This window comes from Halictus rubicundus, chromosome 16 (assembly GCF_050948215.1).
Source record: "Halictus rubicundus isolate RS-2024b chromosome 16, iyHalRubi1_principal, whole genome shotgun sequence".
Classification (NCBI taxonomy): Eukaryota; Metazoa; Arthropoda; class Insecta; order Hymenoptera; family Halictidae; genus Halictus; species Halictus rubicundus.
The window spans coordinates 2,635,818-2,662,716 of NC_135164.1; positions in this window are offsets into that span (position 1 = coordinate 2,635,818).

Sequence of the window (26,899 nt, forward strand, 5' to 3'; positions counted from 1 at the left end):
CAGTGATTTTTAGTCGAAAAATATTCCCTTGTTTAAAATGGTGAATCTTTTCGAACAGTAAAATTCGAGTGACTGCGTAATTAACTCTCTCGAGAGAGGCAGCCGTTTAAGGGTGCCGGCAGGCATTTGTTACGCTGTGCCTTTTTTTCTAGGCATTTTACGTCTTAAATAAGTAAGTAATCAATTAAAAATGCATACCACCGTGTTTGTACATGTCTTTGCTCCGTCTGTCCAGAGCCTTCTTTTTTTATACGAACACTAAATCTCTCGAAATTAAGAGAATCTCTCTGCGGCAGCCATCTTGTGACGTCATACTTGCTTCAGAGAGCGAGTTTTCTGCCGAATATTACAAATTACTCCACGATGAGGTAGAAATTCGCAAAATTCTGGACAGACGTAGATTGGACTTTTAGGAAACACAAGTGACCACTTTTAAACTGCTCATTGCAATATTGAAGCGTCAATTTGTCAAGATTTTCACCCTTTTGATTTTGCAAGTTCATATACAGTGACTCACGAATGTATTTGAACACTTACCATGAAATGCTTTATTTATTATAATAAGTAAAGGAGTGAAACCGTGAGAATGGAGTGAAGCAACCGGAAGAGGGGGTCCAGGATGTGTGAGGTTAAGGAAGGGGGGGGGCAGAGAGGTATGTGTGTGTGGGAGAGGGAAAAACAAGAATGTGGTGTGACTCTAAATATAAGATCTCTCTCTGTCTCTCTTTCGTGTATGTAGTGTATATAGTATAAATTAAGTTAAGTTAAGTTAAGTAGGCTAAGACTAGGACTAAGATTAGGTTAAGAGCGGTCGAAAGAAGGAGGTGTGAACAGGATTGTAACCCCGAGGGGAATCAATAAATGATAGATATTATAATAAGTATATTATACAATACTTACAGAAATATTATTAACATTGTAAATAGGTATTACTCGCTATATTATACAGGTCAAGTTTTAATTGAATCGAAACATGTCTACAATAGTTATGAATTATTTCTTACAAACATAAACTTTGCAGATGCCAGAAAAGTATTTGAACAGGTAACTTTTAAAGCTTCAATATTTAGTAGGTCCACCTTTGGCACGAATAACATGTTGTTAGCGAGTATGCATACTGTTTACTAACATTTCTGTAACATTCGGAGATATAGAATTCCACACTTCGAGTATTCTTTCTTTTAAACTTGCCATGGATGATATATTACATTTTTTTAATCCTTTTCCTATTATTGCCCATAGATGTTCAATCGGGTTAATATCGGGACTTTGTGGTGGTGTGACCAACATGCGGGGGGTATTGTATATGATCCATTCCTTAACTATTCCTGCGGTGTGTTTAGGATCATTATCCTGCTGAAAGTAAACGTGTTCGCACATACCCAATTTTCTTGCACTTTCTTTTAAATTTTCATGTAAAATATTCAGATATTTGTATTTATCCATTATTCCTTCTATGAAGACCAAATTTCCGGTACCGCCTGCTGACTTGCACCCCCAGATCATAATTGAACCACCCCCATGTTTTCCCGTAGCACGCGAGTTTGTCACTTCCATTTCAGGATTTGCTTGTCTTCAAACAAAACTGCATCGATCCGATCGAAAAACGTTAAATTTCGATGCATCTGAAAAGATTGCTTTATTCCAGAATGCATTATTTTTACTAATAAATTCCTTGGCGAATTTTAATCTCTTTTTCTTATTAATATCACTAATGTACGGCTTCCTTCTAGGAACCCTGGCATGATAATCATTTTCACGTAGCACTCTTCTACATAATTCTGGATTTACATCTTCCTTGAAGTTATCTCTAACTATCGTTGCAAATTTGTGTAGCAGAAATATTTGGATTTTTTTTATTTCACCTGTCAAAGCTCTTTCTTCTCTTTCCGCTAATTTTTTTGGACGGTCTGAACGGTACTTGTTTTTTACAATTCCTTCAGATTTCGATCGTTTAACACTAAACCTACCACGGCCGGTCAAATTGACCTTTTCAAATTTTTGCAATTTCGTACATACAACATGATCACATCGCTATTTATCTTTACGGCTTTTCTTCAAGTATGTATACATTGTATTTTTCAGTATTTATTTCTCGTTTTATATTTCATAATATTTCGCCATGAATGCTAGACTATGACTGACGCACGTAGAACAACTACTAACACTGAATGTTTACATTCAGTGCCTGAAAAACTTTGTTCTCATTTATTCTCAGAGCTCATTTCTGTGTGTTCAAATACTTTTGTGGCATCAGCAACGTTTATGTTTGTGAGAAATAATTCATAACTGTTTTATACATATTTCGATTCACTTGAAACTTGACCTGTATAATCTAGCGAGCAATACCTATTTACAATGTTAAAAATATTTCTGTAAGTATTGTATAATATACGTATTATAATAAATAGGGTATTTCATGGTAAGTGTTCAAATACTTTCGTGAGTCTCTGTACGTATATTGCAGAGAGATTCTCTTAATCCTTAGCACTCGAATGGCGACTGTAAGGCGCCACCAGAAATTATTCTATCATTTGTTACGAGCCAGGGCTATGAGCGACGCGAGAGGCCGGCGAGGGGATTTTTACCCCAGGAATATGGTTTCAATTGTTAGCTAGGTACGCGGACGCACCCGATGCGAAATCGAGGAGCCGCTAGGATAGTTGACGTCGAGGACGCACCTGATGCGAAATCAGGGAACCTCTGGGAGGTTGGTGTCAAACGCAGACGCACCCGATGCGAAATCGAGGAGCTACTAGGAGGATGAAACTTCGTGCACGCACCCGATGCGAAATCGAGGAGTCACTAGGGAACACGCGGCGAACCCGATACGAAAGGAGGTTGTATAAGAGCGCGGACGCACCTGATGCGAAATCAGGGAGCTGCTAGGATGCGGAAGAACCCAATGCGAAATCGGGGATCCGCCTAGGATGGTATAATTTCGTGGACGCACTCAATGCGAAATCGAGGAGCCACTAGGTTGGAGAAATCTTCGTTGAATCGAATTTAAGTATTAGTAAGCCTCGTAACTTCTATATAATTTAATTCATACAATCCGAGCGGTTAGATTGTATCATGTGGGAACGTTCAATTATTAGATTAGGATATCAGGCAATAATTAAAGGTTGTAGATTGTGCGATTTAACAAACAAGACAAATATATTCTGATTTGGAATAGTTACAAGTGTGATTGTTTGTGTCGCGAATGAATATAATAAATGTACAATTAGAGGAATTGTTTACCTATGTTGCACGGTGTTGACGCACTGGCAATGCGGGGTTAGATAGCGATTGTTGAATGCCAAATAGAATATATACCGAACTGACGGAATCTATAAGGTTACGAATTGATTCGAAAAGGACTTTAACCCGATCTCACTAGACTTGACACGACGTGACTGCACGAGTACTGAACCGCGTCTGAATCTTGACTGAACCGCTTCTCGACTAACCGAAGAGGATGAAAACGAATGGGTTTATATACCTTGAAAATGAAAGGGGTACTCTGTTTAAGATTTGATATCGCGTAGGGTCACAGTCACATTTTTTGTCACTTCTAATGAAAAGCAGGGCTCAGTTAGATTTTCGTTGAAAGGGGTTAATGAAGGTTATCCGGGCTATTTCCTATCAGAATATTGATTAACGGATGCCAGAAGGGAGTGTTTAGAGATTTTGGTATAAAGAAGGCATACAGTATCTTTCGTTAATAAAAGGGGCCTGTTGGGACGCTTTTCGTTCTCAGAAAAGAGATTAGAAATTCTAATCGAAATAAACGTGGAGAACGTCTCCATACATTATTAAAAACCGTCTCTTTACATTATTAAATTTGTTTCTATTTAATAAATTACTAAACACTTCAGTATTGTACGAGCAAATTGCACCATTTTCATATGTATAACACGAAAAAAAAGTATATAGATGGGAAATATTCTAGGTTGGAAAAAATGTTTCGTTTTGGAGTTAAAATAGCTTCGAGTGCAAAGGGTTAATTTCGAGAGATTTAGTGTTCGTATCGAAAAAAAGGCTCTGGACAGACGTATCAAAGACACGTACAAACACGGTGGTATGCATTTTTAATTGATTACTTACTTACTTAAGACGTAAAATATCTAGAAAAAAAGGCACAGCGTAACATAGCGTGACAGTCAAGGCCAAATGCCTGCCGGCCCCCTTAATTACCTAGAAGAGGCAAGGACCAGGTTCGTTCATGGATCTCGAGAAACTTATCTTGAGATTCTTTGATATAGTGTGCTCGTGGTCATCTAGGGAGGGGGCAATGCGAGCGCGCCAAACGCCGTTGAAATAAATCTAAATATAAAGGGCGGCCAAGGAGGAGACGCAGGAAGGGAGGGAGGGGAGGGGGCCGAAACTATGTCCAGCAGCCGCCGACAATAACTGCGAATGAACTTTCTTGCTTCACGGTCCGAGTGTTCCCTTCCTGGTTACATCGCAGCGTCTTCCAGTCTGACCATAAAATTTTACGAGGCTGCTTCTCTCCTTCCTGTGGAAGTCCAAAGCTGTGGAAAATTATATCACTGTGGGAGGAACGAACGAAAGTAAATTTCGCCCCTCGCGCGAGGTCGGTCCCGCCTCGGGAATTTTGCAAATTCCTCTCGAATATCCGCGGCTCCTCCGTAGCTTAAGATATTTCGCCGGCGAATGTAGTATCGATTACCTTGTAAGCGAGCGAGACGCCGGTATAACACAAATTGAGGGGAAATGAGTCGTGTCAGACTCCGAGGCTAACGGTCTGTACGCGATCCGCGCATAGAAATTAGTATTCCGACTCTCGCGCGCGCAAGTTCTTACACGGTAAATACGTGACTTTATTACGGATTGTGCGCATTTATGACGGAAACGTTCTGAGAAACGCGCAAAACCGTGAGAACATTTTGAAAATACTTTTATATTTCACTTTCGATCTATCAAACCTATTCGAAAAGAAAATATAAGGGATTACGAGCGGGCAGCTATTGAAAATTCTTTTTCCCCAACGCGTCGTTAATTATGCGAATAGAAATTCGTCTAAATGTGCCAGTACTTAGTGTCGCATCTGAATTATGAAGCGCTGCAAGCAGGTGCACAAATATCCAGAGCAAATCGGGATCAAAACGCGATCGATTACGTGATTGGATCTACAGATACGGAATCTACGCTTAAAGTGAATGAATAATGCGCGCACATTTGGCTGTTGAATTAGTCTGATCAGTTTAGACCTGCTGCTAACTCCTGTTAACATACCTGCACCGATTACAGTCGGTTACAATTTTCAGAACGCAAGAGTTCATCCAAAATTGTTATTGTTTCATTCCAGAACTATTCCAGAACTTGTGCTGCAAGGAGCAGAGCGAATAATAAAACTGCACGAGAGGAGCACATTTTCTTTTTCGATAAGAAAGAAATATGGCAATTATTAACCGTGCGGTGAAATCTTAATGAAGAACGTAATCCGGCATAAGGAAAGCCACGGCGAAGTACAATATTGCACAGAGAAAATACGCGTTCGGGACAATGTTACGCGGAGGGCGGATCCAAAGTTATTTCGGCGTAAAAAATAACGGGTCCATTAGTCTCGCGCGGGATCTCGGTGTCCGAGTTCGAAATTTTATCGGAACGTTTTCCGACACTCTATTCTCCGCTTTTCGATTAATATCAATATTGCTCGTACGACATGAAACATTCACGAATGCCCGAAGACGATCCCCTCTTCTCCCCGTCTGTGGTTTTATGTCTTTCGCGACGTATTTCCGGTAATTGTCGATAGTTTGCGGGTCCGCGTCCCCCGATCGACGTTCCGCCTGTTTGAACTCGATATTGGGACGCATGACGTACCACTCCGTCTCAGCAAAACACTACGAGAACGTTGTCTGCAGTTATGTTAATCGCCTTAGAGAAATTACATTACATATTCTGTCGCATTTCATGGGAAAACTGCGATGCAGCGTCCCATCGAAATTTATGGATCCGCCGAAAGTTTCCCGAGCCTTGAATCGATGTTGATGCAGTTGCCACCGTAACAGCGTTGACAAACATTGCGAATGTTACGAACGCGACAGTGTCGCTAAAGGACACTTCTATGACGTTAAATTACAGTTATCGGTCGATCGGTTTGCCAAGAGGCAAAATTGTTGCTTCGAGTCGTTTTAACACTAAACCTACCAGGTTTTCATTTTCTAAATTCCAGGTTTTCATTTTTCTTGAACTTACTGCATGTCTTTTTCTATAATATATAGCTACTTCATTTTTCAATATCTATGTCTGTTCTTGTTTCGTTTTTTCTGATAATCGTATGTACTCTACCGTTATCTACCGTGAGCGGTATTTTGACCGCTGGAAAATATATGAAATTTTCTAAAGTTATCTGCATTGAAATCTCAAACTTACTACTAATTTGAAGTTTTCCAAGAAAATGTCATCCGATTGTGTTCTAGGAACACGCCATGTGCTTATGTACAGACAAAATAACGATCATTCAAATTCGAGCACTGGCTCTGTACGCGGCATTACAATTTTTCAGTTTCGAGTCTTCTTTCTAAAAATGTATATTCCTAAAGCCCGAAAAAATAAATGTTTTTTAATTATTGCATGATAATTATTTTGTGTTTTATTGCCTATGCTAAATTCTGCATTATTTATAATCAACTGGACAAGAATATAACATTTATTTGAAAAGCGGTCATTTGACCGCCATCGGTAGAAATAAGTATGTATAAAATGTCGGTGGGTTTAGTGTTAATATTTGCCTTCCAGGAATAAGAACGTTTAATATTAAATAGTCTCCAGGTTTAGAAATCTTTGTTTTACTAGATAGATTGTCATTTTTAAACTTACATTCGAGTATATCTCAAATCCTCTTCGGCCAAGAGAGAACTTCCGGTAAACCACATGTTGCGGGGTGAACGAACTCAAAGGAAACCAAACTCCAGCTGAAACAGTAGAATATGTGTAAAGTGGATTAAGTCGTCAATAACGTGCTCCAGCGGTTTACGTGGCCGTAAACAACAAGAAACAATTCTCCCCAATGTGCATTACTTAAAATTTCGATTTTGCTGGGGATTCATGTTCTTTATTTTACATTTCAGTAATGATTCGAGTTCAATTCATTGCACAAAATTCTAATCAATTGATTCAGTCTCCGTAATATTGATTTTTGTCGATTGCGAATGCCGTGAGCAAATAAATAAGTTATGCGATTTCGTTATTTTGCCAAGAATATGTTTCTAGTGTGTGTGTGTATAATGCTGACAAGGGTGTACGTGACAATGTGCTCGATACGTGATATAGTAAATATGCTTAGCAGCTCGGCGTACAATACGCGGTACGATAATAATGGAACGTTTGAATACACCAGTTTTCAGATAGTGGGGGGTTTTACTTAATAGGAGCCCGTTTAAGAGGAGTTCCACCGTATTTATGTAGACTGGCTGCAGTCTAATGAGAATTGGACTTCAAACGTTCATGCAAATATGGACTTTACTCGAACAATCCATAGAATCTAGAATAAGCCAGAAAGTTGAGTACTTTACGAACAAGGGAACTTGTGCAGCACGCGCAGGTCAAATTTCATAGAATTTGCGCAGGAGGTGGTCCTCAAAACAAATTTCATATCACATGCTTATTTGATATCGCCATTGTGAAATTAAAAGAAACTAGTAAGAAGGTTTCCTTGCGAATATCTGCGGAACTTGCAATTCCCGGTCAAAAATAAAGGTCATGTTGAATGACGTATAATAATTGCAAAGTTCAGCCCGGTGGGTATGCGAGAGTGTTAGAAATAAGGAGACAGTAGTCTGCAGAGTTTGAGGTTAGGCTACAGCGTCACCGTCCGTCGGATGGCGCTGCCGTTTGGCGGTCGTACCAATACACCACAGAGTCGACCGTGCGGTACGTCTAGAGCAGATAATATATAAAATTTTGCTTGCGAACTGGGGCGTGTAATTATTAATTAGCAGAGACGCTATCGAAAGTATGTACAAGGAGACACTTTTTGCAAGCAGTTGCTGGTCGGAGAAACTGCATCGCGCAGTTGTTGACCAAGGCTGCTAAGGGAGGAATCGTAGCCAGTGGAAATTGGCGACGGGGATTTTAATGCAGCTCGTAAGCACAAAGGATCAGCAAATTGCGACACTGCTGGCGCAACAAGCATCAAGAATGCGGTCCGTAATTTTCAGGGTACTCGCGTGTGTGTACGGTCACTCGGCCGGGCCGGGGGCTTCGCAAAGGGAATAACGAAGTTTAAGGGAAGATCCGGAGAACCGGTGTGACGTGTGACGGTGCAACATGGCGTCGGCATGGCGTGGCGTGGCGTGGCGCCTGCAACACATATTTGTAAACTTGCCGGAGCCTTCGGGCTTGAATTCTCTCGGCTCCCTTTTCTGACACGTAGTTCAGTAACGATGGGAGCCTTTGCCGGCGGCCAATCTTGTCCGCCAACGAGCTCACACGTCGATAGTCAGGGCGCAGTCAAAGCCGACGTCGAATCAAAGGGAAAGGTTGTCGCGACAGTTTTGAGAAACATTTTCCGCCGCGCGATTGTGAGGGAAACCGGCTCCCTAAGGGAACGAATTTCCGCGAATATGCCACGCGAAAGCAACGCCTGTTAAAAAGTCAGTCGCCCTACCCCGTCGAACGGACAAATATTTTCCTGGAAATTGAATTCTGATTAGAGGACGCCAGACCGGAAACTCGTGACGTCCGGGGAGAAATGGGAATATGCAAAGGATACAGTCGATTGTCATCCTTCCCTCTGGTGTGCACTCGGTCACAAAAGAGCACCTGCCCACTCACACGCTCACACTTAAAAATATTTTAATTAAAAAACATAAGAACACGATGTTAACACCGAGCACTTTGTGGCCATATTGGTTAGCTATGTACATTGTCCCGGATCCCAATACATGTGCGAAAAATCCCGTGTATGTCGCTGTTAGGTGGAATTCCCAAAAATTCGCCGTTGCGAAACGGTTAAAATGAGCGAAGGTCGACCCTTTTTCCCGAACAGTTTAAATATCGCGAATTTGTCGAAAATCGTCGATTCGGTGTGCCCGATACTGTTTGGGAGCCACTGCAAATGAATGGTCCGTTAAATATCCCTTTCCGTCCAGTTCAGCAGGCAATGGTCGACGACAAATATCGGGGAAAAGGCGCGTCAAAGCAAAGTATCAGGCCCCGGCATTTTCTCTGGAGCGCGCGGCGGGGCGGGGAGGGGTGCGACGGTTCAACTGAAAATTTGGCAAACGCGGCTGGAGGCGGCGTACACGGGAAAACGGCGAAAAAGAAATGGGGTCGCCGCGTCATCGCGAGACCGCGGGGTTAACCCCTCCGGCGACAGATGTCGGGGAATCGAGAAATTACGATGCCGAGCAAGTAAAAGCCCGCCACCGGGTCCCGCGGAGGGTGCGAATGTCACGTGTAGCCGCCGGTCGAGACAAGGGGAAGAAAAAGAGAAACAATGGTAACCCGAGCGTGAAAACCTCGCAGACGTGTACGAACAGCCACAAGCAACCCGGCAAGACGTACCACTTGCATTAATATTTATTCTACGCGCGCCTCCTGCCGGCGCGGCGCTCCGCCATTTTCGTTTCCGTCGCGCACTCCTCGATGAAAACTATCCTCCGCGGCACGTGGCCGAGCCAGGGAATTCGATTACTGCACGATTGCATCGTTCGCATTGATTGCGTTTCAAGTGTTTGACGGTGTTTGGATGATCGGACGTGATGTCGGCAACAGCAGTTTCTCACTTCCCGTTTTGTTAACTCCATCGTGGGCGCACGGTCAATTAAGAAGGGTCCCCCGTATGCCGCTTAACCCTGGACGACTCGAGTAAAAGAGTCCAATTAGAGTGTCTTCTCTATATACAGGTTAAGTCACCTAACGTTTGCACCTCAAATATCTTTATTGTTTCCAAGGATACGTAAAATTTGGTAAAGACAAAGTTGAATGGTACAATGGGGCTGACACGATGTCAAAAAAAATTTTGTTTTTATGTCATTTTTTTAGATATCAAGGTCACCTTGACTTTTTAAAATGGAACCACCCATTTTAAACACCTACAATGATAGTCCCTTTCATTAGGAATTCAGTGACAATAATTATTCCAAGGCCATTCAAGGTCACAGACAGAGAAAACGTATAAGATTTAGAATATGAAAGCAGAATACGTTTATCACGGTTGAGACTTGTAGGAAATAGTAAACATAGTATGGTCGTAGTTAAAGTAAACATACTAAGGTCCTTCAAAGTTATTGTTATTCAGCATTCTTATTTACTATCAGTATGTTTCCAAATGCGATTCCGTCTTATTCAATGACTGAAAAGTGTGATATGATCACGATTTACTGTGAATGTAGACAAAATGCAATGCAGGCCCGATTACTTTATGAAGAAAGGTACCCCGAGCGAAACACTCCTAGACAGACTTTCATTAATACGTACAGGTTGTTCGAAGTACTGGAAGTGTGCATACAGGACAGCACAAACGGAAGAATCCCACGATTAATGAAGACAATGAAATTAATATTTTAGCAGCTATAGCTGTCAATCCTCATGTGAGTACGAGAAAAATTTCCCGGGAAGCAGGCATAAGTCAAAGTAGCGTAATACGAATTCTGGCCCGACATAAATTTCATCCGTTCCACATATCGTTCCATCAAGAATTACACGGGAATGATTTTCAAAATAGAATTAACTTTTGTCAATAGGGATTGCTTTAAAATCATTCATTTTTTTTCTAATGTCTTGTTTATGGACGAAACAACATTCACTAATCATGGCTCAATTAATTTACGGAACGCCCATTATTGGTCTGTGGATAATCCGCACTGGCTGCGAGAAATTGATCATCAAAGACAATGCAGCGTAAACGTGTGGTGTGGTATTTTAAACGACAAAGTAATTGGATCATATTTCGTTAACGGAATGTTGACGGGACAGAAATACATAAGAAGATGTCCCTTTACAAAATCGCTATGATATATGGTACCAACATGGCGGTTGTCCTGCTCATTATGCACGAGTAGCAAGAGAAACGTTGGATTCTCGATTTCCAAACCGAAGGATTGGACGAGGGGAACTGTTTCATGGCCAGCACGTTCGCCTGATTATATCCACTGGATTTCTTTTTATGGGGTCTGCTAAAAGAGACCGTTTACATGGATGCTCCAACAACAGTTGAAGATATGCGTCAGCGTATCATCACAGCATGTACGAATATCACCTGGGATGTACTTATCAGAGTTCAACATACCTTCAGAGCTCGTTTACATCAATGTATCGACGTAGACGGCCATCATTTCAAATACAGGAATTTATAAAATGCAGGTATTCTGCTTCCATATTTTATTTGTATACGATTTTTCTGTCCTTGACCTTGAATGACCTTGGAATAATATAGTCACTGAATTCCTAATGAAAGGGACTATCATTGTAGGTGTTTAAAAAGGGTGGTTCCATTTAAAAAAGTCAAGGTGACCTTGATATCTAAAAAAATGACATAAAAGCAAAATTTTTTTTGACATCGTGTCAGCCCCATTGTACCATTCAACTTTGTCTTTACCATATTTTACGTATCTTTAGAAACAACAAAGATATTTGAGATGCAAACGTTAGATGACTCACCCTGTATGTCCACAACACGGGTCTACCCAGGGACAAATATCGGCTAGAAGATAGAAGAAGAGTAATATAGTATCTTTTATCTTTTACGGAGTTTGACCAGAAATTTTAAAAGATTTGATCAATTTATTTTGCGAATGAACATCCAAATGTTCTCGTTAGCTAATGTTTAAAGATTGAAACCATCTTGATCAACTTTGTACACCTGTAACTCTCGTCGTAACTGTAAAGGGAAAGTAAGCGAACGTTGCAAACGGCTATATGGTGACATTGCAAACTACTTTGCTGCTCTTCACTTAACGAGACTTAATACTCTGCAACTGTTGATCGTCGGACGGTGGCAAGTTTGTAAATATTGAGCGAAAGTTTAACATCATTAGCGGCTGTTTGTAAGTCGTTTATCAATACTTGACTAATCCATTTTTCGATACAATAAAATTAAACTTGACATCGCTAGAAACTATTATAACAGGAACGTGCTAACCACATTTTCAGCAATATTTTAAAAATAATATGTACCCAAAGAGATGCTAAATAATTTCTCATGTATGCATCCTTAAAATCTTAGTAATTTTAAACTAAAAATATTAGAACCCGCCATCTTGACGGGTCTCGTGAACCTAGTTTTGAATCCACTGTATGCAGTCTTTTCGAAGCAGTTTTTTGATTGCACTGTGCAGGAATCTATCGCATGAAATTACAGCCGTGTAAAAATGGGAATAGAATATTTTTTATATAAAATGACGGTGTAATTCTTTTCGGAGAAAAAAAAATCGCGCTCGATGGCAGCCAAACTCAATTACCGAGCCTTCAAAAGAAGATGCTGATCCGAGGTCCAACACGAATTCGGTCCGAAATAAAAGTATTCGCAGGTAGCTAGCTTTCATTTCCTTTCACGAGTATCCTCGAAAGAGACTTTCGCCGGAAGACTATTTGAACTGAACTACGCGGATGCATTTATTTTCGTGATATTTACCTACCTTTTGCCATTGTATGTCCACCTAAAGTGCTCCGTACAAATATCATTCTGAATGCATTACTTCTGCCAAGTTAAAATTTCCTCCGAAAATCTTTCTCATCTGTTCTTCTTACAATTGTACCGCTAACGCGTTTTCAATCCTATCAACCTTTTAGCGAGAAATTTGTAGAATATTTCCGTGAAATGTTTAACGCAAGGAAAATGAAAATAAAATAGTCTTTCGATGCTCCCGATTCCACTGGGAATTAAATCCTTCAGCCGCGTTCGAATTACATTCGATTCTTCGTGAACGAACACCGAACGCGCACAATAATCGTTGATCGAGCAGATGCAGATGTGATGCAGGCTGCATAATTCAGTTTCACTTTATGAGAACGAAACGCGACCTCCGCGGCGCGGCCCGTGCATGAATTTCGCTTGGCGAAACGCTGTGTCCGATTCCGAACTCTCCAATTTTTGCAAATCGGTAATCTCCGACCGTGCAGGCGAACGTAAAAGTTAGAAGATTATCGATTTCGACGATTAGGCTACGGGTTTAATGGATCTAGGACGGCTACGCAAAGGTCGTTAAAAAGTACAATGAGTTACTTCGCAGCCACCCGGTACTTAATTAATCCGGTCACGGAGGTCTGTCATATTTATGTGACCTAATTACGAACAGAATCGAAAAGCCCAAATAAAAAATGTAGATGTAATTATCGTGGGAGAAATTATTCGATACAAATCGTGACCGACCAGGAAGAACCAGTCAGAACCTTTATATTTAAATACTGTTTGTTTAAACAAAAGTTGAAACATATTATGAAACATTTTCAGTAATCTGTAATTAGTTAAATCGGAATTACTAAATCAGTTAAATTAAATCCTGACCTATTCTCCTAAAAGAATAGTACCTTCTAGCCGATGGTTGTCCATGGCCAGACCCGTGTTTTGGACAATTATCGAGTAGACAGTCCTAGGTTTTAAAAATTGGCGATGCAGTGTTATTAAAGATAATTGAATTTGTTTGATGTTAAATGAAATTAAGCCACCGTTCTAACTGTCAGCTTATCTGCCTGCACAGTGTCGTAACCTGTGTAAAGATGTATCATAGAGCAGCCTCATAAGCAGCTTACGTCAAATAACTATGCAGTACAAGCATTATATGCCTCGCCCAGCACTCTTCCCTGTCGATAAGACATTAATTTTGAAACTCTCCTAACATTGGATACTTGAGTCTACTTGAGACAGTGTGCCAACAGTTTACTTTCACATATAGCGACCATGATTCAGATATAATGTTCGCAAATGAATATTAGACAAACTGATTTGAACAGCACAGTAGTTTAGTTAAATTAAATTGAAACGCTGTATGAAACACAAAATTTGAACAGAAGACTAATAAATCTTTACAAGAAACATCTTTTACATAAGTAACATAATAATCGTAGTAACTTTCAACGATAGAAACATTTTCTTCTACTGTGGATCGCTCCATGACATAAAATTGTAATTACCCACAGATGACACATGACGTCACAAGCATCGGAAATATGTTGCTGTGCGACAAACACATCCTGAAAACATTTGGTAGCTCCTATTAGAAAACCCTTTACATAGTGGCCAAATACTCTTAATCAAAACAGATTTTCAATTTGCAAAAATCACGTGGAATGAAACGTTATGAAACCCTTTTTTCCTAAAAACAAGGAGGATTACATATTTCAACTTTTCCTACTCGAGACGGGTTTAGAATGTCGCGCGATTCGAATTAAAATGAAGACAAGCGTGAAATGAATGAAGCCATAAGTTGTTGTTACGAGATTCATCGATGCCACATGATATCGAGTTAAAAAATATTTATGCCCTCTATTCGGCGTGGAAAATTATTGCCATCGGGGTTGTGTTCGTGTATCTGGCACGAAGTTATCAAGCATAAGTTAGCGCTACAGCCATTTCCTTGAATTTATGCTTCACATTCAGACACCATCTGTCTGCAAGCACAATTTTGTAATCCACAGGGAAACGCGGTTGTCGAGTTTACTGCAGAACTGAATTATGTCTCTGTGTCACCTCTTCGGCTGATCGATGATCGCCGCTTACGGTCTATCGCTTCTTCAGGTGATTTTGGTAGTGGCGACAAGAGAAATTGTTTGTACGTTTCACCGAGACACTCGAATGCACAAAGTAATATCGACGGGATCGCAGTAATGGCAAAGAATAATTCAGCTATGTAGAAACTGAATCACATTTTCGAACCAGTGAATTCCTGGCATTAAAACTTCGATTTTTGGTATTTTCTTGCCAACACCCACAGGATTATATAAAAAAAAGTTAAAAATTTCTGGACTGCCAAGGTGAAGTTTAACCATCATAATTAACCCGATTCGATTCTCGGCTCATAATTTCCCCTCGGAGGGGACGTGTCCGAGTCCAAAGGATTAATTAGCAACAGTTTAAAATAACGTGAAATAAACTGTTTTATTTCATGTGAATTCTAGCAAAATCTTTGAGTCCACTGTGCGCTGTGTACATTCGCGTGCGTTATGAATCTCCTACATCTGCAGTATACTAAAAATAGGATATTGAATACAGCATTTTTATTGGAAGATATTGTTTGCTGATGGTTCAGTGACGTTATAAATGAAAACGATTCACGCACGGCGGTTATTAAACACGGGACACGTTTTTCGAAAAGAAGAGAAAAGTGGAAGAAATGAAAGCGTCGCCAATTAATCCACTTTTTCAGGTAGCGAAGATACAGATTTACAGGAGCAAGTGAATCGAATGTCTGAAAATCCCTGATATTACATTGAACCCATATCATACCAGATGGTAATCGAGCAAGCAATTTCCAACATAACTCTGTTCCGCGTAATTCGGTTGCATCGTGGCCGTTGCGAAATATGCAACCATTTGTGCAAACAGATAATATCCCCGATCAGAGTATCAGTCGAACCGGCTGATGTGCGGATCCCAAATAGATAAATTGATGCCTTGATGAATACTGTTTTGAAATTTGGGTCGACCCTCGAACCCTATTATATCTAATACGATTACGGACAGTCGGTCTCACAATTAATGGCAGACGCTATAAATCGGAATAAATTTTCTACAAATAGTCTAAACAATTTCTCTTCCGCCCCCCCCCCCAAAAAAAACCCCCGAAAAGTCACCTTTATCGACTTTTTCAGCTGGACACCTGTATTGGGAAAAATACGTTTTTTATAGATTCATATCGGTTATACATGCATTTTGAAAATTTAATCGAAATCGATTGGCGTCGAAACGAATGACAGGCACCGACATATGTAAAAATCTCTGCAATTTATTAAAGTCGGAGATCGAATGTCGTGAAAAATTTATTACCCATTACGATGTTAACCGATTTACGAACTGTATAGAACTAGCAAAAGTCTAGAAAACCTTTTTCAAAAGTTTTAATGTCGCCTTCGAAATTCCGGTCTGTTTTCTAAAATTTCGTGTCGGAAAACACGTCATTTAATTTCGCAAGAGAAACTCAAATTGTTTTATCGAATTTTGGGACACACTGTTTTGAGCTGTATCTCAATATTAGTGGCAGTCACTATACGTATTCGGTACCATAGTATCGCGGCAATATGACATTGGGGTCCCATTAATGTCGATTAGATTTTGTTTTACTCGTAGACCAATACCATAATTCGTTCAATGAATGCCTGAACATTTTTCATTGCGCATTTAAGGCGGCGGCAGTTCGATATCTTTCCACCGATTGAGCACGAATCTCCCGAGATTAAGTGGAACCCTTTACCGTTTTCTCCGGTTTTTTCGATGAAAGAAAGGGGTGGAGGAACTGACTGACGATAAAGATGAAAAATGCATAGAAGTAGCTGACGAGCAATATCAGCTAAAATCCAATATCTAGTCGACGCGCGACGTTGCGATCCGCGTTACCTTTGACCCGGAAAAACGTGCTATTTTATTGACACTGAGGACGCTGATGATTCGTTCTAATTCCCGCATAATCACTGCATCCGTGTGCATCGTGTCACATGACACGAACAGTAATAAAAATAATGATTTTCAATAATAGTGATTTCTCTATACATGTCGCCAAGACCTGGACGATAAATGTCGCGGTATTGTCCCCACTACTGTATTCCCTAAAATGAACATTTCACTATTTCCCCGAGTATCGGAAATAATTTTTAAAATCGCTTATATTTTTATAATAGCTTCAAGTGATCACTCTTTGCCAATGACACTCTGTAATCATTCTAATCGTTTAAGTGTTTGTCTTCCAACGAGTTTTCGTGTTTCTCGAATCTTCGCAGTTATCCTTCGGCTTGCGATTTATCCTTCAGATTACGACGATTTAAATTTGCATTTAAAAAGCCGGCGGCACACCGTTTACTCAAAGCCCAATAAAATGGCGAACAAAATCGTACATCAAGATTCAAGAGCTCTTTGTAAAGGGGAGACTTCCATCTTCAAATTTATGGTGGTTTTAACCTTTAAATATCGTTCGAATTCCTACGGGGGTTATTTGTGTTTGAATACGAAGAAAAAAAGTACTTTCGTCATTTCAATTGAATTAATTTTCTATGGTATTAAGTGATTGTTCAAACGATACAAGTATCAATAGATCGAGTCGTATTTAATGTTTGTACAAACAAACCAGCAGAATATTAACGTCGGATCCGACCGAGAAGATTAATTCCGTGATAAACGTCGAAATGGGTGCACGGATTCCTGAAAGTTATGGCAACATTATTCTTCGTCTGGTCTACGATAAGCCAACATATTTATTGATTTGTCGGATTCGTCAACGCCAAAACGGCTGAAGCCGAGCTTGAACGAGAAGACAAATGGACTCTGACTGGTTGTTGATGAAAAATTAGTGGTGCACGGGTTCTTTATACTTCTGAAATTCAATTCCATTGACAACTCGTTGTATTTCATACGCCGAAGAATTGCATGTTCCATGAATTTTTTTGATGAAACTGTTTTATCTGTACCGTCGTATTTACCAGGGATCGGGAACATTTATCTTCCGCTTTTTTAAATTCTATTCTTTGTGGAACTCTTCTGGAAAAAAAGTTATACCGATACTTTAAAACTTGAGCTGTAAATTGTCTACATAAAAAAATCCCAATTTAACTCGGTTTGTTCGATCATTTTTAAGTCCGGTCCAAAATTAGTGTCATCCGTATGTGACCGACGCGGTAGTTAACGTGTTTAGCAAGTTCCGATCGAGCACCGCGATCACAATAGTAGTCGCTTGCAGTGCAGTGTGCAAAGTGCAGTGACGAATGTAGTGCAATAAGTCCGTGTGCTTCTAGCCGGTGGAGTCGCGATCGTTCCAGTTCGATAAGTGCCCGAAGGAGTTGGTTGTTCAAAGACGTAACTAATGAAACCGGGAAGCTTGGCCTCACGGACACTTTCCCGTTCGAGTGGACGTAAGAAGTCGAAAGCAGGAAGATGCTGGAAGTAATGCCACGGTATACGGAGCAAGAAGTTGCGCCCAGAGAATCGAGCTTGGCAGGAATCCAGTTTGCACCCCATGAAACGTTTCGTCGTTGTCTGCAATAATTCATAATCAATAAACTAGCCTTGTACTGGTTCACGGACCCCGTGGACTGGTGTATCCGACTGCGACATTTTGGAAACTGGATGAGTTGCTGAAGCGAAGATGGTGTTCGGAGGTGATTAATTAATTTTTGTATCGAATCGAGAAAAATAAGCAGAATACTATTTTTACCATTTTTTTTCCACACGGAAATCTATCGGCCATAAGTGCTGTCGCAGGTCAGATGTGGTTCCTCATCTCTTTCACGGCGGCAGATGCGTCTTCACGCATGTCTGTCACGCTTCGTCTAATAAGAAGCGACATGGTAAGATCGTATTTCCTGTTTCTACGCGAGAAAGAGGATCCCCGTTTAATAACGGGGCGACGTTTCGGTTAAGCGAAACGCAATTTGTTTCAAAAAATAGAAAAATGGAACGGAAAGCCCTTCCTCTTCCAGAATTTCAAATCAAATTAGTGGATCCGGAAAGTGTTTCAAATATTAGGTTGGCAAGAAAGTAATTTCGGTTTTCACTAATAGATGGCTTCATGTTTTGTTTGAGTGATTTCTGTTAACGTTGCGTTTGTTTTCCTTCTGACATTTCATAACTGCATCTTTTAGGTTACTTTTGAAGCAAATTACACGTGATTTTGATTAAAATTGTTAGTTCTGTGTCAATTTGAACATGGAGTGCAAAAACGAACATTATAGGCACATATTGCTTTTTTATTTCCGTAGAGGTAAAAAAGCTGCCGAGGCTCACAAAGATATATGTGAAGTGTATGGTGTGGATTGCTTAACAGAACGCACGTGCCAGAATTGGTTTAAAAAATTCCGTTCTAGAAATTTCTCACTTAAAGGCGACCAACGTTCTGGTCGACCATCTGAAGTTGATGATGACCAAATGAAAGCCATTATTGCATCGGATCTTCATATATCTGTCCGAGAGATTGCAGACAGGTTAAATGTCTCGCATACAACTATAGAATATCGTTTAAAAAGTCTCGGAATCGTTAAGAAGCTCGATATTTGGGTTCCACACGAATTGAAAGAAATTCACTTAACGCAACGCATCAACATATGCGATATGCATCTCAAACGAAATGAAATCGACCCTTTTCTGAAGCGAATCATCACTGGTGATGAGAAATGGGTTGTTTGCAATAACACAACTCGAAAACGATCATGGTCGAAGCGTGATGAATCAGCCCAAACCACACCGAAAGCTGAACTGCACCAAAAGAAGATCATGTTGTCAATTTGGTGAGATTACAAAGGTATTGTGTATTTTGAGCTGCTCCCAAGGGACCGAACCATCAATTCAGATGTTTATTATCGACAACTATCAAAACTGGACATAGCAATCAAAGAAAAACGGCCAGAATTGGCAAATCGCAAAGGAATCGTGTTCCACCATGATAACGCTAGGCCACACACATCTTTGGTAACATGTGAAAAGTTATTGGAGCTTTGTTGGGAAGTGATGTCACATCCACCATATAGCCCTGGCATTCCACCACCAGATTATCATTTATTCTGAAGTTTACAAAACTCTTTGAATGGTAAAACTTTCACTAATGATGATGGTCTGAAATCGCACTTGGATCAGTTTTTCACCGAAAAGGATCAGAAGTCTTATGAGCGCGGAATTATGAAGCTACCAGAAACATGGCAAAAGATCATAGAACAAGATGGAAAATATTTTATTGATTAAAATTCATTGCTTTGATAAAAAAATTGGATTTTATTTCGCCTAAAAATACCGAAATTACTTTCATGCCAACCTAATATTTTCGAAGAAATTGAGCAAGGGTGTTTGAAAGGAGAAGCTTTAAGAGCCAACTGATGAAAATTTTGGTTACAAACTATAAAAAATGTGTCATTCGAGTATTCTCGTCTGTTTCAATAGAAAATATTTGTGAAAGTTAATGCAGTGGTCTATCGTTATCACCGCTCTAACGTTTCGTGTCCAAACAGTTCCTCTTATGGCTCGGTCCTGCGTTCTGCCAACTACTTCTGATAAGTTTGTTGTAACTGTATATATCGTGGTTTAACCGCGCTGTTGATTTGCTGTTTGTACGGTTGCTTTCATCGCCTACTGGCAAATGCAATATTCGTGCGAGCAATTAATAGCGGAGGCTAGGTTAACGAGATCCTTGGTGACCAATGACTACGGTTCAGAACTGTTCGAATGGTGCTGTGTGCTCGTCGCTGATTTCAGTTCGTACAGATGTTGCATATCATGTTTTCTCAGGGCTATCAATTGGTTTTCCTTTTCAGAAGTATTAGTACGAAACCTATGAAAAGCATATTTTTAATAAAATTTCATACTCATACGTTGTTTTGCAAGTGAAACTAGGGAAAATTTTCGAAGAGCAAACAATTTTCAAAGCTGCGTAGATCTTTTTGTACTCTTTTAGTTTTCCTACTGTTCCAAATTGTAAATTCTCATTTTTACCGCGGTCCCATTACTACCAAAGTATTTTTTTTTTAAATTATATTGAGAATTAGTGTACACAATGGCGTTGGTTAAATTCGTATTACACTGCCGTTAATAACTGTTACAACGGGAAAATATTAAAAAGTAGCCGCCACTTCTGGCGCACGTGTCCGCAATTTGCATCATTAATCTCGCCAGAATTTCTCGATTATTCTGGGAAAGGTTTCGCGAGCACGTACATTCTACAAGACCATAGCTGTGCCAGGTACTTAGCCGGTTTGATTCAATATTATCTCGTATTTGATAATCCGTCTCTCTTTGTAATACGGTTCCGTGCCCGCTGTAATCCTTCCGTGCAAGCCATCGATATCGAGGATACGGCGTAACCGCTCATAATTCTCGGAACATCGAGCAATCGATCTTTACGATCCTCTTCCGTTTTTCGACGATTACCGAATCCGACTTTGAAAAATTGAATCCTCCCACGCGGAACGTCGGTATGAATATCAAAATGAATGGAAATGTCACGGAAAAGCGAGGGTGCTCGAAAATATTTTGTCAATGCTACGAAGGTTTCAGCAAATTCGTTTTTTTTTCCGCTCTGATTTACGACCCACACGCAGCTCACTCGGCCGCATACATTACTCACGGAGAGCACATAAATCCTTATTAATAATTGAAAATGCGTGCGCGAACAATTTATGCTGTTTTAACTATCGAAGATTGCGTGCCGGTTTTCCGTTTCGTCTGAAACGGGGCCACGACGAAGACACGAATCTAATAATTAAACTAACGTTGCAAGAAATAATTTAATAGCCCGTTTACCATTTTTGATTCACACCAGAGTCGCCAGACATCAACGGTGTCGTCCCTGTTTATCTGTATCTCTCGAACGCAGTGGTTTCAGCAAACAGCGGAGCGTAATTCGCCAATTTTGTGTGAGCATACGCATTTGTGTGAACTCGACGCCACGTAGTAGTCGCGTTGTTCGTGTATTTAAACGTCTTGATTCAGCGTCTGATGCGATTCGAATGAATCCAAGCGGAGAGCAACTCGGTACAGTTTCGGAGTTCGCCCCCCCCCCCCCCCCCCTTGAAAATGTTTGCTCGGATCCCAGCTTCGCGCCTAATCGTCGCACACGTCGACGAATCGGTACCGTCATTTTTTCCCCAATCAGCGTGCCGAGCGTCCTGAGAGTGATTTTGTTCGAACGAAAAGATTGATTGGTCCAGTTTCCGAGGCCACGGTTGTATCTCTTCGCCGAAGACTGCAGCGGCAGCATTTTCTGCGCGAGGGAAGCCGAGGGCCCGGGCAGGGAATTCAAAAACACGATGCAGTTTATCAATCGAGCCATAAAAGAAGATCGAACGACCCGCGCCGAGGATCCTCATCGATCACTTCGCCTCGGATAGCCGAGGGGGCCCCGTGGCTGAAAGACGCTAAACGCTTTCACGTGTCCCAATTTCCGAAGTCGCTCGGCCGTGCATGTAACACCGTGCTCCGTGGAGTAGCGGCCAATTTGTTTTGGATATTTTCGTTCGGTCTAGGCAACGGCCGGATGGTTTAATTGTCGGCCCCGCCACGGGACATCTATTTTCTGCGTCCTTCGGCTTCTCTACGAAGCCGGGTATATATATTTTTTGTTTCCACCACGCGGAGGAAGTGCGGCCGACACGGCTTCGTTAGCCGCGGTTCGGGGGCCGACCGATCATCTAAATATACAAGGTGTGCCGAACACACTGTAACAAGCTGCCCTCTCAGAAATCTAATGGACGCTTCGACTCCTTTTTTCTTCTAATTAGATGGTTCATACAGGAAATTACAATCTCCCTAAAACTTACTTAAGTTTTCCTTTGTCTATTGATCTCTATCTCCGTATGAAACTCGATAAAACTGCATGGAAAACCAAAAATATAAATTTATGACACGAATGAGAGTGCAACAACCAAGAACCAGTCGATCTCTTCGACGTCCGGCCCTTTCGAGGTTTCCCGGAGCCACACATGCCGCAGCAACCTCGGCGCTGGCGTTCCTCCCCATCTGCCCTCTTAATTGCGCTTAGGGCGAATCGGTGTATAGTCTTACAAAAGCCTATAAATCTTGCGAGGCAACGGCGGTGGGTCCTTCCACGGTCAACCGGCGCCCGACTGGGCAAGTTGCCTGGCCGTTTCTAGGGCAGCGCGTGAAACGCACGAATACCTGCGGTACACGCGCGATCGGGTGCGCGCACTCGCATCCTGCGACGCGTTGTGTACTCTGCACACTATGGCGTCCGAGTGCGACGGTGATGCACGAGTGTCGGAACGGGTGCTACCCGCTCGCCTCGTTGCGCGCACGTAGCTTAACGCTTTGGAACAACGCGAGCCGAACAACAACCCCGTTCTGTTGCACGAGGGCGACGAGCGATGGGTGCAAGTCGAGAAAATAACTAAAGCTTAGAATGAACGCATTCGCGCCGACGCACAGTGGGGTATTTGGCCCGAAAAGCCGGAAAGAAGTCAATTTCAAAAATTTAACGTAAACTGTAATTTTCTTATTGCTCGAAGTTGTTAAATGTGTGGAGAACAATGTATTAAATTTTTTTTATTCATTTGTAAGTTTATGAATCTCCCAACTTAATCGAAAGTCAAGACTATGACTTGTATTGCCTTTCCAATCATGCTATAACGTATCGTACGTTTATGAGTGATTTTTACATGGTTTGAAAAAGCTGTGCAATTTTTTACATTATGGATATCTTTCAGGTAAGCATGGACTACACTTTCAGACTGTTTTCATTTTTTTTTTTATTATACTTATTTATAAAGTTATTAATATTTGTATATGATCAATAATTCAGAAATTATTTTTACAATTATAAGACTTCATTAGCGATTTTATTATGGTTCTGAGTGAGTAACGATGGTCTTTTTCGTCTCATTATATTCGGTAGAGATTTGTGATTCCAAGCTAGTAAAGTTTGGTTCCGGATTTGTCCGGATTGATGTTTTATAGCTAATTTAGTATTAGCGTTTAGAACTGTTTTACGTACGCAAATTAATGGTAATAATTTAAAAATATTCTTAAAATACATATCTACTTATTAAAACATTGCATGATCTACATATTTTGTATTAAAATAATAATTTACATCATTTTAACATAATTTACGTGTAAAAATACTTTTTCCGATAATCTGAGGAAAAAAAGGTTCGAACAAAAGATTAATGGTATTCAGATGTCTACAAATTTCAATACATAAAATTTCGGAAAAATTTTTTTTTTATAAAAAGTGAGAATCAATTTCATTTTTTAACTGTTACGATATATTTTTGATTTCATAATGTTATAGCTGATGTTAAGACGAATTCAACGACCTACTACATTATGGCATTTTCTCCGGCTTTTCGGGCCAAATACCCCACTGTGCGACGCACGGTGGTCCCAAATCGCCAAAACGTGGTCAAAACCTCACAACTTATTAAAAACTTATTGGTTATGCTTGAAAATTGGTATTAGGCCGTTTTTGGGGTCGCTGATCACGAATCTGAACTCGGAATTAGAAAATTCGCTGTCTCATATTGACCTGAACGAGGGGAAAGACTAATTCTCCGGATAGCAAACTCCACCCTTTGTATTGTATAAAGTAGATATTCTATTCGCACTTCATAGTTCCCAAAGAAGAAAGAATTGAAGAATTGCTGGTCTTTCTACGTACAATAAGATCCCATAATAAAAAATATAGGTTTCCATTTGAAAAAACAAAGTTGACCTTGAAATGACCTTGAAAACGCCATCCAAATAAAAAACTGATACTGCCTTGGACACGTGTTTTACACTTTTTTAATATTTTTTATACTTTTCGATATATTCGGCTGGAAAATTTTCAAACGAACAGCCGATATAAAAACAGCGTTCGTGTTTGAAAAATATAAATAAATTTCGGATATATGATTCTTTATAAAAAGACTGACATTCTATTCAAAATCTGTTTAGATTTTACAGAAAGACTTAGCGCATATCTCTCACAGTTTGACAAGAAATGCAAGGAAAGCACATAAAATACCTACTCTGCGTTACAAAAAACAGTGCTACGATCGCAGAGGCACCTAGGGGCAGCTAATTTTTTTTTTTTTTAGAATTGCAAGATAATACTATGTGGCAGAAGCTCCAACAAGTTTTAGCGTGGGACCGTGTGAGACTTGCAACTTTTACTCTAAATCGTAAAAATTTATGCCTTCACTTTTACTCTTTCTTTGCATACACAGTTATCAGTTAACAATAAACATTTGGCACTAAAACCTATGCAACTTACCTCCGCAAACAGCATCCATAATGCACAATTAAAATCGAAACGTTTCAACGCAATTTGTACACTGTGCACTTGAAATTCGCAATGTGCTTCACAAGCTTAAAAAGGTATGGTCTCATGAACTCGAAGTTCGGACTGTGACTGTTGGTCAGGTATAAAAAAACGACCTTTTTGCTGTTTACCCCCACTTAGAAACACTCTTAGAGTAACCAATCCCATACTTAACCCTTAGCACTCGATCGGCGACTGTAAGGCGCCACTAAAAATTGCTGTATCATTACTCAAAATATTTTTTACATTATTAAATTTGTTTGTATTTAATAAATTACTAAACATTTCAGTATTTCACAAGTAAATTGCACCATTTTCGTATGTATAACACGACAAAATAATGTATAGAATGGAAGTATTCTAGGTCGGAAGAAATGTTTCGTTTTCGAGTTAAAATAGCTTCAAGTGCAAAGGGTTAAAACTTACCTAGCTGAAAGTTCATATTTTAGGTTTTGGCCGCGTTTTCCGGCTTTGGGACCACTGCGCGACGCGTTTATCCATAAGTCCCATTTGTTTTGGAATTCGGAGGCATAGCGGCGGACACTTAAGTGTGCAGCGCTGTGCCCCGTTTTGTCCGACTGTTCTCTATGACGGAACACGACGACGGATCGATCGGCTGATTATTATTCATGGCCCGTTCGATACACTTAGCCAGACCTCCGCGACCCCGTGCACTTTTGTCTTCGGCGACGCGACGTGACGTTCGATCGTCATTGCACGCTCGGCTGGGATTTATCGGCTTCTAACTGCGCGATCCGAGAAATTTGCGACCGATGAATCGAGGGGGCCATGATGAATCTTTTTGTTCGACAAATGAGCAGGCCAGCTCGATGCATTCTCGTCCGAGAGCTCGTCGTTTGCTTTTTTTTTTCTTCATTTACTTGCGAATGGACGACGAATGTGAATCGTAGAGACGACCATGCTAAAACGCCAGATGGTAAGCCTTTGCATTCCGGAGTTTTGTAAACACCGAGCGGTGGTAAAGTATTTCAAGGTCACCAAAATCGGTAACGAGGACCAACGCATTGCCACGTCTAGTTCTACTGTATTTAATTAATGACAAAAAATTTTACGAAACGTGTAAAACAATCAGCGCTAAAAGAACGACAAAGGTTGCGGGCGGGACGGCCGAGTGTAGAAAGTTGATGATTACAGGGTACGTCGAACAGTCACGGGCATTCGCCACGATCCTCGAGTTTCAAGGTGAGGATGAAGCCTCCGGGAGCCTTACGGGAGGCCGACCGGAAATGGAAACTTGAGACAGGTCGAGCCGCGGCGCAGGATGACGACCACAATGGAAGGAACTTCACCCTGCAGGTACGAAGAAGAAGGAGAAGAAGAAGAAGAAAGTGGCCGGGGAAACTTTAAAGGGTCGAACGCCACGGGATTTACGAGCCCTTGGACTCTTCGCGCTTGGCTAAGTATTTAATTAATGCTCTCCAGACTTGAGTGACATCGTGGTTGTCGTCTGGCAAGGGTATTACAGGGTATTTCGTTGCGGGTATCAGCTTGCCGTCGAAAGAATCCTTAATGAACGAACCGTGGCATCGACATGTGTATTGGGAAAGAATGGTCTTTGTCACACAGACAAAATTCGACAGAAACTATGTATGAGTGCTCGGGACATCTCGAAGAAGGAGTACTCAAAGATTTACTCGATTTCATTAGTTTCTCCCTTTTCAAGTCCTGGAGGAAGGACTACAAGTGGAATATACAGGGTGGGCCGTTACAAACAGGTCACCCGAACAACTCACTTGCTTATGAAGATAATATACGCTCATAATCTGATGTTATCAATTTTTTGTAGGTGGAGTCGTCAAGGAGATACGAAGGTCAACTCTGTTTCTTTAACACTTTGAACGGCCAACTAGAAACCCCAAAAATTCCATAAAATCAAAGTAAGTTATTTAATGAAATAAAAATTGCAAAAAATTAAATGTATGATACTAAGTAATCCTCCAACTTTCTTGCATGTTACAGATCCTAGTCAAGTTTAG